Source organism: Tenrec ecaudatus, chromosome 10 (assembly GCF_050624435.1).
Source record: "Tenrec ecaudatus isolate mTenEca1 chromosome 10, mTenEca1.hap1, whole genome shotgun sequence".
NCBI classification, from domain to species: Eukaryota; Metazoa; Chordata; class Mammalia; order Afrosoricida; family Tenrecidae; genus Tenrec; species Tenrec ecaudatus.
Window position 1 is genome coordinate 144103005 of NC_134539.1, and position 16808 is coordinate 144119812.

The window sequence follows — 16808 nt, forward strand, 5'->3', positions numbered from 1 at the left end:
GGGCAAATCTATCGCAAGAGACTTCTTTAGAGTTTTAAAAGGCAAAGACGATGTTATTTTAAAGACTGTAGTGCACCTGGCCCAAGCCGCGGTCTTTTCCATGACTTCTACACCGGAGAAAGCTGCACAGTGTGGGAGTGGAGAACAACACTGGGTGCTGCTTAGCAGAAAGACAGCAAGGAAGGGGGTTCACGACAGAAATCCATTTTCTCCCAGTTGAGGAAGCTAGGAGTCTGAGTTCGGGGCACCTGCTATAGGGGAAGGCTTTCTCTTTCTGTGACTCTGGGAAAAGGTCTTGGTCTTTTTGAATTTTTTTCTTAAAAAACAAAACAATCATTTTACTTGGGGCTCGTACAACTCTTATCACAATCCATACATCCATCCATTATGTCAAACACATTTGTACATTTGTTGCCATCATCATTTTCAAAGCAATTTCTTTCTACTTGAACCCTTGGTATCAGCTCATTTTTCCCCTCCCAAACCCTTGATAATTTATAATTATTATTTTTTCATGTCTTACACTGACCGATGTCTCCCTTCACCCGCTTTTCTGTTGTCTGTTCCCCAAGGGAGGGGGTTATATGTAGATCATTGTGATTGGTTCCCCCTTTCTCTCCCACCTTCCCCTTAACCTCCTGGTATCATTAATCTCATTATTGGTCTGGTTTTGTGTTGTATTTTTGTTGTTGTTTTAAAAAAAGAATAAAAAAACCCATTTTATTGGGAGGTAATACACAGAGGCCATATCATTCCATAGTTCAATCACATCAAGCAGTATTGTACAATTGCTACCACAATCCATTTCAAACTATTCCTTTCAGAACTCCTTGATATGTCAGCTCCCTTTACCTCCCACCTCCCCATTGTAACCCCAGGAGTCCTTACTCTACTTGCTCTCTCCACAGGCTCATCAACCCTGGGTTTCACACACCAAAACCAGAAAAACACAAAGTTACCCCAATGACAAAATACACCTGAGACCTGATATGGAAAAGACAAAACGACCCACAGAAAATGCTGAAGACCAAATCAGGCCCAATGTGCATCATAGGCAGAATCAGCGGGACAAGGTTTTAAGCACTCAAGTCAGACTTACCATTGTGACCTCTAAGGTCATCTCTCCAATGCACTCCTGTTTGCTAACTGGCTTCTTCCCATCCCTACTAGGGATAGAGGGAAATCACCAGGGTCTTATTTCCTGTGTAAGAGCTCACAAATGTACCTTGGGGCTTTCTGAGTTTCTATTCTTGAGAGTGCTTAGGGTATGTGCTTACCTACCTGCTAATCTAAACTTTTACATCTCAAAGGAGATACACCCCCACTCTAATTCGGTCTCACTGGCCTTACAAAGACTACCCATTCTCCAGTGGGATTATGACCTCAGGCACAGAGGTTAGGGTTTCCCACACAGGGCGTTTTGTTTCTATGTTTGTTTTTTTTGGGGGGAGGGGATAGCACAATTCAATCCATAATAAACTCTAGTACTAAACTATGGGGGGGGGTCGATCTATTAAATATAAAGCCAGAATGCATTAGGAGCGAGGTTAAACCTGTCGTCAGGAGGGATTCCGAGAAGGCCACGCAGTGTGGTAAAGCAGAGGGCAGAAGCAAGGACTGACACAATAGCTGAATGGCCCTTCGGCAATCTGAACGTGGCGCAGGAGCAGGCAGCAGTTCATTCAAGAAGGTCATGGAAATGTTTCATTATCGTTGAATTCCATTTTTCCATGCCCTTTTGAGGGACTTCCATACATAGGACACTGTGAGTTGGAGCCAACTTAACATCAATTAACAGCTGCCAAGCTCACAAGAGCAAACACACTCTTTTCAATTGAAGATGAAGCATTCACCTACACTGGCAGTATTTCAAGCCATGGAACATCCCCAACTATATTTTTTTTACATCATACAAACGATGTTCTTGCACCCAATTCACCACTGTGGAGTCCATTCTGAATCCTTGCGAGCTGATATGGCGGACTAGAACTGCTAGGCCAGGTACGAGGGGCTGGAATGCTGCACAGGACTTCCAAGACTGCAAATCTTTACAGGAGCATCAGGTAGGTTTGCCCTGCATCCCTGGCTCATATCTGCTGACAAACTCAAGGCCATTGAGTCGATCTCGCAGCTATGCCTTAGGACAAAGCAGAACTGCCCCTGTGTGTCCCATGGACTACAAATCTTTGTGGGAACAGAAAATCTCATCTTTTCCCCCTGGAGCAGCTGGTAGGTTCGAACTGCTGACCTTGTGGGAAGCAGTACAGCACATACCCCACTCCGCCACTAGGACTCCCACAAACTCACCCACGCAAACACTGTAAGAAACCAGTGGAGAAAGGATAATCTTTTCAGTAAGTGGTTTTGTAACAACTGCCCAGCCATATACCCAAAATAAAGAAAAAACAAAACAAAAACCCTGTAACCATACCTTATAGCCTTAATTTTAATCATAGAAATGTACATAAATCATAGGCCTAAATACAAAACTATAGTGTTTCTAAAAGGAGTCAAAGGAGAAAACCTACAAATCCACATGTGACTTTGAGTTAGGCCAAGAGTTGGCAAACTCTGGCCCATGGGGCACATGACTGGAGGAGGGAGTAAGTTGAAAGGAAAATATGTGGTGATATATGGAAATTATATTAAATTCACATTGCAGCATCTATAAACTTTTATGGGAACACAGCCACTCGGCTCAGATTTTTATCTGTGGCTAATTTTCTGCAACAAGTGGCAAAGTGGCAACATGGTCCAAAATCCTACAATATCTATTCTCCGGCTCTTTACAGAAACAATCTGTCTGGGTTACACGGAGCTCTTAGCTGTCACACCAAAACACATGACCCATAAAAGAAACCACGGATCAAGTGCACTTCATTAAAAGCAAAGACTGGGAAAAAAAAAAAGGGGGGGGGGAGGAGAAAAAAATAAATAAATAAAAGCAAAGACTGGGAACTGTTCAGACATTGCATTAGGCCAGACAATATTCTGCAGCTAACCTTAGATTTTTCAGTGGTTAATCCCCTCAGAAGTGGACCACCTAGTCCATTTTCTAAGCGTAAATCTTGAGGCTCTGCTGAAACCTGTCGGCCATGGGTAACCCTGCCAGTATCTGAAACACCAGGGATATAGCTTTCAGCACCACGGTGACATGAAAGCTGCCACAGTACAACAAACTATAGACTAACAGGTGGGAATTAGCAAGAAGGAAAAAAACCAATTGACAGCCACCAAGTCAATTCCAACTCATAGTGACCCTCTCCAGGAGTGGTTCCCAACCTTCCTAAGGTAGCATCCCTTCAATACAGCTCCTTAGGCTGTGGGGTCTTACTTTCCTTGCTACTTCATAGCTGTAAGTTTGCTACTACATGAATCGGGCAAGAACCGCTGCTCTACAGGTTTTCAAGAATGTAAACCTAACAGAAACAGCCTCATCTTTCTCAAGTGAAACAGCTGGATTTTTCAGCCACCTTTGAGATCAGCAGCTGTTAACATGCTCTGGAGACGGTAGGCAATGTAACTTAAAAAGAGCAAAGGGACCGAGTTTAAGAAACGCAGATTTGTGGCTTCATGAGTTCGTAGCTATCCACTGTCCTCTAACTGATTCTAACTCGTCTTTGTAGCTAGTACAACTTGTATTTTCGGAAAACACAATCGAATCAATACATAAGCTATTAGACATCATTAGAAAAAAAGAACAAGTGGCCAGATCCCAAATTAATTTTTTAAATCCATGGGCTCTCTGCTGGAAATTCCAGGATGGCAGATACTGTGGGCGGAATGAGACAAGATAAGATTTCAGAATAGAAATGAGTAAGTTTACCCAACCAATTACGTAGTAAAAACATGCCTATTTCTACACAGGTTGAAGATCCCCGGTGCCACAGCGGGTTCTGAGTTGAGTTGCTAACCACGGGGTCAGCAGCTCGAAATCACCTGAAGCTACACAGAGGCTTTCAGTCTTGGAAACCCACAGGGGCAGTTCTGCTCTGTCCTACATGGTTGCTATGAGTCAGAAAAGACTCTCCGATAGCGGGCTTAGAATTCACCCTGTGCTGAGTGTTCACTTACACGCACACATACACACTAACACACACAGATGGTAATCAAAGGAGGCTAGCCAGTGTGCTACCTTCTGAAATCTCTAAACTTTCCATACTTCTTTCCTTCTAAAAAGGAAAAAACAAAAATAAAGCTTAAAGTTCTTAGTAAACTTTTGCAAGTGTTATTTTGACATTCAAAGGCCTCCAAACTCTATGATCCAAATCACAGATTAATGGCTGTCAAGAGATAAAAGGGGGACATCAAATTATGTTATCTACAAATAAGCTACATTTATTATTTTTTTAATCTGTTGTCTATGGCTGCTTTTATGCTACAGTGATAGAGCTAAGCAGTTACGCCAGTGACTACCTGGTCCCACAAAGCTGAAAAGATTTACTATTTATTTGGTCCTTTAAGAAAAAGAAGGTCAGGAGAGCAAATGCTTTGAAAATGATGATGGCAAAGAATGTACAGATGTGCTTTATACAATTGATATATGTATGGATTGTGATAAGAGTTGTATGAAGGTCAGCCCCGATGCCATTTCTAAGGTCAAAGTCAAGGTAAAGAACTCCACTGCCATGGTGCTTTCTATCAAGCCAGGAAAACTTTACAAAGCAGGCACCTGACAAACCACAGGCTGTTTGTCACAGGTGAGTTTTCAGGCTTTCCATGTCACTGAATTGGCTCTGGTCATGTAGACCTTCCCTATTTATGAAAATCACAAATCCAGTTGCCTAGTCCTGTGTCATCATCTTCAAAGTCGTTCAAGTGAGTCTAAACTCCCACTGTCCTGACCCTATATGCTCACTAAGGTCATGATAACAAGTGAATATGTTCACCAACAAAATAAAGAGCAAAGGACTTTGGGGTACTCGTCACCCAGAAACACCTGCTAAAGGCCTGAGTAGACTTAGTTGCATTCTAGAGAAAATTATTTGAAACCAACCTAGATACATTTAGGGGAGCTTTAAAAACAAATGGGGAAATCTCACCCAATTGACAATAAAAGAGTTTTCATTTAAAATAAAAAACAAGGTGAGAATGAGGGTAACAAATGTACAAATGTGCTGGATATACAATGGATGGATGGTGATGAGTTGGACAAGCCCCCAATAAAATGATTAAAAATAAAATAAAAAACCATGGATGAACATGCAAACTAGCACACCCTTTCACATGATACACAGTGCAGCCCACAGTCCCACAACAGAATCCACGCTGCAGAGACCCCCACAGGCGACTCAAACTCACTGCCATCTGGATTCCAACTCGCAGCAACCCTGTACGACAAGGCAGAACTGCCCCGGTGGCTTTCTGAGACTTCATGCTCTCTCTGGGGGCAGAAAGCCTCGTCTCATTCCCAAGGAGTGGCTGGTGGTTTAGCTCTGCTGACCTTGTGGTTAGCAGCCCAACGTGTTTCCCAAGACGCCACCAGGGCTCCTACATAAACATTAGCAGCAACAAAATGAAGTTACGTATGGAGGAAGACAGAGGCTACTTCGTGTCTTGATGTCCGCGGCCCTCTAGGCCTCTGGGTTTGTGAGCACTGCAGTCTCCACCGCAGTTGCCTTGATGCTCCCGGACAACTCACACTCACACCATTTAGACAGCTAAGAGCAAGACACGGGAAAGAAGGACCGCTTCCAGTCCGGGAATAAAGAATCCTGGATCTGAGGCGTTCATCTGGATGATTCGAAGGCCAATATTTAAAAATACCTATCTGAAGTTACATTGTGTTCTTATTTGTGTAATATCTTGAGAGACCAAATTGGAGAAAGGGGTCACTTACTGAGCAAGACTTCCAGGAGTGTGGGACGACCCAGCTCTGTCACACAGGAACCCTGCACAGACAGCGGGGCCTGGAAATGGACTCGCTATTTGACATGCTGGACTGTGCTCACGAGACGCTCACTCAGTACACGCTGTGCAAGCAGAAGAAAGGAAAAGAGGGCAAGTCGAGAAATTCCACCCAGATTAATGCATGTCTTAAATACTTTTTAAGTTCTATAAATAGCGTGTACTATAAACAAAGAGACCTCAACGGAGGCGATGTGAGCATACTCAAGTCAAGCAGGAAGCCCTGACAGGAAAATTTGCAGAAACGGCCCCTACGGAGCCGGAGTCACTGGGCCATGCCTTCTCCTGAATGTGGGGATTCCAGAACACACCACCAGTGCAGGATTCCAAGCGTCCATGTCTCCAGAAACCTCGGGGCTGCCATTAAATATCACTTAAGTGACAAAAGGATTCCCCTCAACAGGTAAGGCTGTGAGAGAGATGGAGACAGAGGAGAGAGGCAGAGACTTCTTTCCTTTGGAAACTATTAGTTAAGAAACTTGACCAGAAACTCCTGAGGAAGAGTTTCAGTACACAAGAATCCAGATACCAGGATAGGCACGGCAGCAGCTCACAGACCAACCTTCCAAATGTCCGTCACAAGGAGTCTTTGAGCTGCTGACCTACAGGAGCCCAAATCTCTCCGTTTTTAAGACTTCTTCCCTTTTATCCTGACAATGGCAGAATTCTTGAAAATTAAGTACTAACCGACTGCTTCTTGACTCCCAAGAACAAGCCGTGTACAGTCACCTCAAGAGAAATTCAGCGCCAGGCAGGTGACAGGAATCATGCTGGGCCGATAGAGGAGGGCCATGGCCAGACTGCTAGGGCTGCGGGGGCAGGAGAGCAGGCGGAAGGCTGGAGGAAAAGGGACTCCAGGCCATTCTTGCAGGTCTCCCAGAGCCGAATGACCAGCAGCCTAAAGAACGCAAATATCCTTCACCTGTGTCGGGCAAGACGGGCGCCACCAGCCAGTCACGAGGTTAGCAGGCACCCGAGCCCAAGGTGTGCCACTAGCAACAGAGGTTTTCCTTTTACTTCATCTTGCTTAATTTCACTTCAAATAGCTCACGTTTGGTTCATGGACAGCGCAGACCGAGAGGGTGGAAAGGGTCCAGGGACCTTCGATTCATACACTCAATTCAACCCCTGTCTTGTGGTATCCACCACCAACTAGATGGTGTGGAAAGAGAAGGCCAGGCCAAATGGACAGAAACAACAGCGGTGTGACCTGGTGGAAGGTAAGAAACAGGAGGGGAGCCTAAAGGAGAAGAAGAAGATGAAAGGAGGAGGCGAAGGCAGCTGCCTTTACTGAGATCCGTGAGGAGCAGGGCACAATACCGCGGGCCAGGGGGATACAGACAAAAACAGACTTGGAAGCAGGCTTTCCTTATAAACTGCCCTCCTGCCGCTACGCCTGGCCCCAAACATCCCTCCCGAGCAGGAGACGCGATCTTATACGGCTCAAGGTAAAGGACAGGAAAGAAGAATGAAATAAGTACCGCCTGCATCCCGGTGGTGTCTGTCACTCCCTCACCAGTCGAGAAGCCAGAGAGGCCTTAAGGCCCTGCCTGGGTGTGCCCGCAATGGAAGGCGGGCTGTGCCAAAGTCATGGCCATGAGTCACATACCCTGACTGCCTTGAACGTGAAACTATGAGGAGCTGATAGGGCAGCAATCAGCAATCGTGCTTTTGTGAGAGTTGCTTTCGCCCTATGCCGTGTCCTTTTAAGTCTGGGCAGCTCTGCAAACCCTTGGATGTCTTCAAGACCGCATGCTAAAGGTTTCCCTCAGCTGCATACTGTGTCTTGAGTGCTCCTGTTTTAAACATAATAAATGTTCTCCTGAACAATATATAGGAAATATACATAGGATATGTTTATATATATATGATATATATAAGGGAATAGGGGGAAGGCGGGGTTAGGGAAGGGGGAACTGATTGCAATGATCGACACATAACCACACATCCCATCATCCAGGGGGACAAACAACAGAAACCATGGGGGAAGGGAGACAGCAGTTGGTATAAAGTAAGAAAATAATCATTTATAATTTATCAAGGGGTTACGAGGGTGGGGAGAAGGGAAAAAGACGTGAAGGACTGCCAGTGTATTAGCTGTCTCACGGAAGTGAACTGCACTGAGCCATTTGTACTGCTCTGTGGACTAATTAGCTGTTTATTCCATATGTGTATATCCATCTATGTCAGTGGTTCTCAACCTTCCTAATGCCATGACCATTTAATACAGTTCCGCATGTTGTAGCGACCCCCTCCAACCATAAAATTATTTTTGTTGCTACTTCCTAACTATAATTTGCTACTGTTAAGAACTGGGCAACCCCTGTGAAAGGGTTTCTCGGGCCCCCACAGGGGTCGCGACCCACAGGGTGAGAACCACTGAGCTATAGAAATATATATATAATCATAAGTGTCCTGGTTTTGTTTCTCTAGAGAACCCTGTCTAACATACCAAAGCAACACCAAGGCTAGCATTCTAATCCCCAAGTTATTTTTAAAATGTTTTCTCTCTCTGCTCCGACACCCACTTAGGAGAAGATGCCATGTGGCCTACTTCAACAGCCTTACTCATGCGCCAGTGAGTGGATACCGACACACACACAGTGACCAATGGGACCGAGCAGAGCTTCCCCAGAGTGTCCCTCGGGGAGCAGATTGCCACTCTTTCACACACAACGCTGCTAGGCGGGTTCAGACGCCAACCTTTCAGAGAGCAGCTGAGTGCTTAATCGTTGTGCCACCAGGAATCCTTCATCCACTCTTCCCAGCTCCAATTCATTCTCTATGCACAGTCAGAAGAACGTCTTTCAAAAACCCACAAATCTGGACCACAAAACTTCCTACCTAACCTTCTTGGTTTTCCCTCTAACCGATTAGAAGCGTTGATCCCAGGACCAAGATACTAGAACTTTGTCCCCTCCCTTACCCAGACACTTCTGTTAGGCATCCCATTGCTTCTTCTTCAGGGGAATATTTTCTGATGCCTGCTGATTGCAAGCCGGTACCACTGTAGCGGCCTTGCCTACTACACAAGAAGTGCCAGCAGGGCAGGGGGCAGCAACTCAGCCCCAAGGGGCTTGGCAGGTACATAATAGGTTTGGTCTGGTTTTTACGGAAACAAACAAATAAATAAAAGTAGCAGAAGATGAGCCTCACTGGGGAAGCAAAAGTCCAATCATGGGCCATCCACATCACACAGGAAAGAACACAACCATCGTTTCCGCTGATGAGTTTTACTAGGAGTACAGCTGAGAACGGTGTGACAGATGGATCAGAGGTTCTCCAACTTGCCCAGCCTTCCACCCCCTTTCTCAGGAAAAAGAAATTATTCAGTGCTCCCCAATCAAAATGTTTTGGTACTTTAGCCCATACTCCAGAAGAAATTACAGGCATCTGCTTTTGTAGTCCTCCTGGATCATACCAGCCTCCCCAAAAGATCTGAGGAGGGATAGATAAGTGGATAAATGGAGGGATGGAGGGCAGGCAGCCAGGCAGGGTCCTTCAAAAGGCCCTATGAGCAAAGAAGAGAGCTCGAGGTAGGGAACTGTCAGCAGAGGTGGGCAATGGAGTTGAAAGCTATTTAAGACACGAGTCAGACAGGACCTGGTGACAAGCCAGCACGTGGAAAGACCCAGGGGCAGGCTGACACGTGGAAGATGAGGCACGGCGCGAGGTTTCGGACTTCCCCAAGTGAGGCTGGAGGCGCTCGGCGGGTAGCACTGTTCTCCACTGAGCAAGGAAATGAGGTTGGGGGTGGGCGCTGATGCGTGCCTGCAGTTGGGGCATATTCAAGGGGAGGTGCTACAGGACACTCACGTTAATCCATGGAAGAACCCGAACGATGGGAAGGAAGACGGTGACTGCAAATAAAGGGTATCAGCAGCCAGCAGAGTGCTGTTTCATTAGTAGTCTAAGAAGTACAAGTTCACCAGCCAATGCAGATGTCAAGATGTTTTTAAAAATAAACGTTGTTGATAATGTGGGAACTTTTATACCCCATTGGCTGGCATTTATTTGTGTTTATAATATAAGAATATGTATCTGGAATAAATGCTTTATAATATAAATGAGGGCTTTCAAAAAGGTTGTAGGAAATTTTCATTCCAATCTTCCATGAACTTTTGGAAGCCCATTCTTATAGAAGTAGTGTGTATAAAAGCTTTAAAAGAGTAAGTACATTTTTTTACAATGTTCTGAGGGGGAGGGGGATCCGAGAGTTGAACCAAGATTTCTCTAAAAGGATAGCAGATTTAGCAAGCAAATAAAGACCTGCTTAATTTGGGTACAGCCACAGAATAGATCTAATGGGGCTTTATCATGATATCTTCCAGTCAAAAACACTGAATGGCTGCCCGCTGCCTACTAACAAGTGCAAATTCCTCAGACAACCATTACTCAAACTGGACCAACACGTATGAACCACTCCTCTCTATTTCATATTCTTAGCACTGCACCCTGGGTGTCTGTTTTTCTATTTATTGCCCATTACTTTTCCCACCGTCTCTCTCTCCCTGTTCGACATCCACCTGAGGAAAGAAAGCCAACCTTTCTTCTTTTTCTTCAACCTAACTTTCAAGGAACATCGAAAACTTGGCCTTGTAGATACCCTGGTCTCCCCATAGCATGTGACCTCCCTTCCCAACATCATGGTCTTTGTCTCTCTCCCAGCCCTGGTCACGTTCGGTCTCCCCAGAGTCACAGCTTTGTCACTCGGTGTGGTTTTCCTTCTCACAACAGACAAAAATCTTAAGAGCAGGGAGACTTTTTCCCGTCCACCTTTGCATCTCTTTGCAGCTTTTACCTCATGCCTTGTCTCTGGATGGTTACAGTTCTCTTTGTAAATGCTTTCACCACGCGGTAAATCAATACTTACTGCAACTCGGGTTTAGATGGCAAACGGGTAATGAGCTAATATCGTGTTCCTCTCAACACTTGGTAAATGGATGGTAAAGAAATTTTAAAAAAGTAAAAACACACTCTCACCAAAAGAAAGGAAACCCGGCAGTAAGGGGCGGTCCTTGCATTTGGGATTTGGAGTATGGGAGGAGAGGCCCCTAACGTGGTGTCTAAGGCCTTTCTGAGGGAAGGAACAAGACATCAGGATCTGGAGGCATCCAGAGCCCTGGGCCACCTGGCTCAGAGTTCCTGATAGGGGCACCTTTTCATATAGCAGGAGCCTGCCCACCTTCCCTCAAACAGGGACCCCTCCGCCCCCAAAACTGAGCCCCAAGCAGAAGATTACAAAACAAACAAAAAATACGCAAACAAATCATGGAAGTCAGGGTGTCCCTGACAGCGACACCCACAAGCTGACCAATCATGGCCAGTCCCAAAGTGTTACTGCGTGCCACCCTCCCAACTGTGGCAAGGCTGGGGGGTCACTGGGCCTTTTGCACAAAGCCTCCAGCATGCAAGAGCGAAAACCAAAGCAGAGAAGGGAAGCCCAGGGCCAAGGAAGAAACAGAAGACAACTAAAACCTGTAAGAAGTGTCTTCCCAGGGGCAAGAGGAGGTGGTACCCATCCATGGATGGGCTCAATTCTTTATTTAAGAAATAAAATATGTAAGGAGACCCATCTAGAGCAGGGGTTCTCAACCTTCCTAATGCTGTGCCCCTTTCATACTGATCCTCATGTTGTGGTGACCCGACCATATTATTTCCATTGCTACTTCATCACTGCGATTTTGCTAACTGTGATGAATCAGGCAACCCCTGTGAAAGGGTCGTTCGACCCCCTCCAAAGAGGCCGTGACCCACAGGTTGAGAACCGCTATCTAGAGGCTTCATCTTTTTAACTAGGAGTTGAAGAAGAAAACCGAAAAAATTTGGGATGGCGGGAATAAACAGAAAAGAAAATGTCCCTAAACTGAAAAGAAAAGAAAAACCACGGTTGAGTCTGAGATTAAAAGAACCCACCAGAATAGGGCACTGACCTACCCAAGGGGAGGGTATTGTTTGTGTCTCCACAGGAAAAGAGGGACCAGATATAAAGCCAGTGCCAGATGCCTGCAGTGTGCCAGCAAGGAGTGGGGAGCCAGTGGAAGGGCCTGAGGGTTCAGCGCCCCCATACCAGCTACGTGGACAATTGCTACACTCTAAGTAAGGGCACTATATCGCCAGAGAATCACCATCTTCAGATCAGGAAAAAATGCTGCCACAATCCGATTACAACAGGTAAGAACAGCTAACACGAACTGAGCCCGTACCATGGGCCAGGTACTGTTCTAGGCATGTCAGCCTTATTAACTCTCACTCCACAGCACCTTGAATGAAGCACCACTAAAGTCCATTTTACAAATGAGGGAAGTGAGGCGCACAGTTGAGCAAACTGCCCACTGGCAGAGCCATTTCAAGCCCGTGAAGCCTAATTCCAAATTCTACACTCCATAAACTTCCTTGCTACGTGCCACCCCTCTAGAACCTTGACATTCATCAAAGATTCATCTAGAATCCTCAGTTCTCTTACATCACTGAGAGCTGACCATTCTGTGGTGAGGGTACACTCTCCAGCACTTCTGATGTTTGCCTTATGGCCTCGCCCTATCAGTATGGGAGTCAACGGTGATGGCAAGACACCTATCTGGCAAATTACTGGTGGCATCTGGATTCTGGAATACGTTCTCCAAGCTGACATAACACAATCTGAAAATCACTGGGTTCCCTCGGGAGACTTACACCCCAGATCTCTTTTGTTCCTCAGAGAACTCTGCTTAGAAAGTACAATAAGAGGATTAGGGGGTGGGGGGATTTATCACAAGGATCAATCCAGAACCCCCTCCCAGGGGGAGGAATAATGGAAAAGTGGGTGAGGGGCAACGGAGGACAATGTAAGATATGGAAATAAGTTATAGCTTATCCACGGTTCGTGAGTTAGGTTAGGTGAGGGAGGGAGGGGGAAGAAATGGGGAGCTGATATCAGGTGCTCAAGGGGGAAGAGAATGCTTTGAAAATGATGATGGTGGCATATGTGCAAAGATGCTTGATGCACTGGATGAATGGATTGTGATAAGAGATGTAAGAGCCCCCAAAGAAGTATTTAAAAAGTACACTAAATAAAAGTCAGGTCTAAATGATTCTATTATAATTGAATTTGTAATGACCCAGCAGTTCCACTCCCAAGAAAAATAAAGACATGAACATGGGCCCGGGTAAAATGTGCACATGAATGGTCACAGCCTTTTTCACAAGAGCCAAAAAGGAACCCACATGTCCATCAGCTAATGAACAGTATCCACACCCGGGACCCTTACTTGAATCTAATATTGGCATATGCTACAACCTAGACGGGTCTTGGAAACATTGTGCAAAGGCAAAGAAGCCATTTAGTCTAGGACTCTGACGCAGATGAAATATCCAGAATAGGCAACACCATCAGATGGGATGAGATTGGTGGGGAGAGGCGAATGGTGTAGGAGGTTTCTGATGTGATGAAATGTTCTGGAATACGATGGCGATGTTTGCACAACTCTGAGAGTACACTAAAAACCACTGAATTGCATCGTTTAACGAGCTGAATTTTGGTTGTGAATTTTATCTCAATAGACCAATTAGGAAAATTTGAAGTTTTACTATAGCTGGAACATTCAGCAATTTAGTTGTCCAAAAACCAAAGCCGCGGGTACAAGTCCATTCTGCCTCACAGGGACCCTGAACAGGACAGAGAGGAGCTGCGCCTGAGGGTTTTGAGTGTCTATCTTGGTGGCAGCAGAGAGCCTCATCTTTCTCCCACAGAGCGGCTGGTGTTTGAACCCTGAGGTTATCAGAAGGATGCTTAGCTCACCATCAGGGTTCTTTAGCCAGCCCAACGCATGCCAGCTATTACTGCTTTGTTTAGGAGCCTCGGCAGCGCTGCAAGGTCAGCAGTTCAAAAACCACCAATAGCTCTGTGGGAGCAAGAGGCGGCCAACTGCTCCCATAGAGATTTACAGTCTTAGAACTCGAAGGAACAATTCTACTCTTGTTTTATAGAACCCAAACCTAATTCACTGACATCGTGTCCAACTCAGTGACCCTACAGGGCAGGGTAGTGGGTTTCCGAGACTAACTCTTTACAGGAACAGAAAGCCTCATTTTACCCCTCGGAGTAGCTGGCAGTTTCAAACTGCTGACTTCAAAGTTAACAGCTCAACGAGTAACCACTAGGCCACCAGGGCTCTCTATCTGATTTAGCGTCACTATAAATCAGAATTGATTTCACAACAGTGGATTTTACTGTTGTTGCTTTTTAATCATTCAGCAATCACATTAGTGATATCTGAATATAACAGTATCTAGAAAACATTTAAAATATATAAGTAAATTAATTACATACAGATCATTTAAGAATATACCTGCAGATTAACCCACATAGTGGGTTACGTATTGAGCTGCTAATAGTAAGGTCAACAGTTCTATTCCACCAGCCACTCTGTGGGAGAAAGAGGCTATCTCCTCCCATAAAAATCTGCAGACTGGAAAATCCTAGGGAACTCTGTCCTACAGGATTGCTAGGGGTCAGAATTGACTCATGGCCATTGGTGTGTTCTGTAGCAGCAGAGGATTTTGGACAAAATAATGAAGGCCCATTCTAATTTTTTGCGATGTCCCTTTCAGTCTTTTAAAGTATGTTATGCATGCATAATATCATGCTTGGTTTGAGTTTTGGTTAAGAAGTTGTCAGCTTCCCGAGGCTTAACTTTTTTTTTTTTTTTTAAAGAACTCAGCCTGGGGAAAAAATGAGAATAATGAGAATCAGTGTGACTCAGGGACAGACAATGGCACTGAGACTGTGCCTGCTCTGAGCGGGCCTGCAGAGAAGAGGGACCAGGTAAGCAACAGAACTCCAGGCAAACTGCAGGGAAATGGGATTTGAGTCATGGCTGAAATCCAGTCAGAGGTAACTAACACCAAGAAGGGGGGAGGGGAGAGTGGTGGATCCTAGCCTTCTGTGCAGATCTGGGGCTGATCCCTGGCTAACGCACCTCAGACACAACCATCTGTCAGGGGAGGCTGGCATGTTGCTGGGAAGCTGGACAGATGGGCAGAGCTTCCAGACTAAGGCAGACTAGGAGAAAAAGGCACATTACCTCTGAAAAGGCAGTCAAGAAAATCCCTGTGTATTTCAACAGTCTGATCATGGGGGTGGCAAAAGGAGGGAGGGGGCAAGGACTCACTGTGAGTCAGATCCAGGGGACACAGAGGAACAAATCCCAGGAGACACCATGTTCCTGTATTTGGCAAGGATCTGTTCCTATCTGCCTCCCTAAAGGATCTACAGTCCCAGAGAGGACGAGGATCTGGAGGAACGAGGCAAGAGGGCCTAAGCAGAAACCCCGTCCCACGACACTTTATTCCCAGCTGTTCCCATGGTGGGCACAGAGGAGCAGAAGAGCAGGCGCTGGCCACACAACTAGTCCTGCCCCTCTTTCCTGCTCACAAATCATGCGCACCCAACCTCTTTGGGGCGCCATTGTCTTTTTCAATGCTCAGGTGGAACCCCTCCGCGTCTCATGAACTTCCTTTGCAGTCTTGACTTTCCTACACTGTTCTCGGATCCCCAATACCCACGCGGATTTCTGAGAGCACTTCAGAAAGCACCTCCCCCAACAACTGTCTCAATTTCTGGAACACAATGCACCTGTGGATTAACACTATCTCGGGGTGAAGGGGGGGATGATTTGATTGGATACTCATGCTGATGGAAATACTTCATATCCTTTGGGTGTTCTGGAAATAAAAAAATAATTCAGTAACACTCACTAGCTCAGTCTTCATCCAAGAGATAGGGCGGGGGAGGGGGGACAGTACAATTGCTGCAACTGCTCAACCCAAATCACAGGGGACCTTTACCATTTCTTTCCTATCCATATAGCTGGGCTCTTGATAACCTGTCACCTGTCGGCACTCCCACTGTTCCGCCCCCTCCATCCTTGCTGCCTGCCGACAACCCTGTCCAGGAAGCCGCACCAGCCCCTTTAACGGATGGGGGTGGCTCTCCCGCGCCTCTAAATTGCCACTGCATTTTTGCACCTCACTCGCATGGATCAGGAATTACACACGCACTGAAAAGATATGTGCTTGACGCTCTTGAAATAAACATGGCCAAATCAATAACAAACACGGTTTTAGGCGAATCTGCCCACGGTCATTCATTCATGACTTCTCTGCCAGGGGTCTCCACAGTCATAATCCTTGGGGTTGCCCTTGAGTCCGATCCTTTTAACAACAGAACAAGCCACAGCTGGGTCCTGCCCCACCTTCCCAATCATTGCTATGTCAACCCATCACAAGGAGGTCTTCCTCTGATTCCCTGGCCTTATGCTTTAGGAAGCATGATGTCCTTCTCCAGGGACTGGTCCCTCCTGAGAACATGTCCACAGTATTTAGGGTAAAATTTCCCTATCCTCCCTTCTGACTATACTGCTTCCAAGCCAGATGTGTGGTTCTTCTGGCAGACCATGGTATATTCAACATCCTCGGCCAGCATCAATATTCAACATCAATTCTTCCTCTGTCGAGCTTTCACATGCAGATGAGGCCATTAAAACCAGCAAGGCTTACATCCAAATCAAAACCAAAGCCACTGCCAAGGAGTCAGGTTCATATCGGCCCCTTATCGAATTTCTGAGGCACTAGACCTTTCTAGGAGTAGGTGGCCACAACTTTCTCCCAAACAGTGGCTGGTAGGTTTGAACCACCAACCTTGCAGTTAGCAGTCCCATGTTTACCTGGCCACACCACCAGGCTCCTTATGGTTTGCATCAAAAGTACATCAATCACGTACTCTTCCAAGGCAACACCAACGTTTCTGCTTTCTGAAGCTACTCAAAGATCCCTCCCATCAAAGCGATGCCAACTCACAGCGATGACCCTCTGGGCGCAGAGCAGAACTGCCCCTGTGGCTTTCTGAGGCTGTAATCCTG

General features: G+C 45.9%; 1 protein-coding gene across 16 annotated transcripts in view; it reads right to left on the reverse strand.

Annotated features, from left to right (window-relative positions):
• Positions 1-16808, reverse strand: part of BPTF (bromodomain PHD finger transcription factor) — a 121638-nt gene that overhangs the window by 98621 nt on the left and 6209 nt on the right. The gene's annotated exons all lie outside the window — the stretch shown is intronic.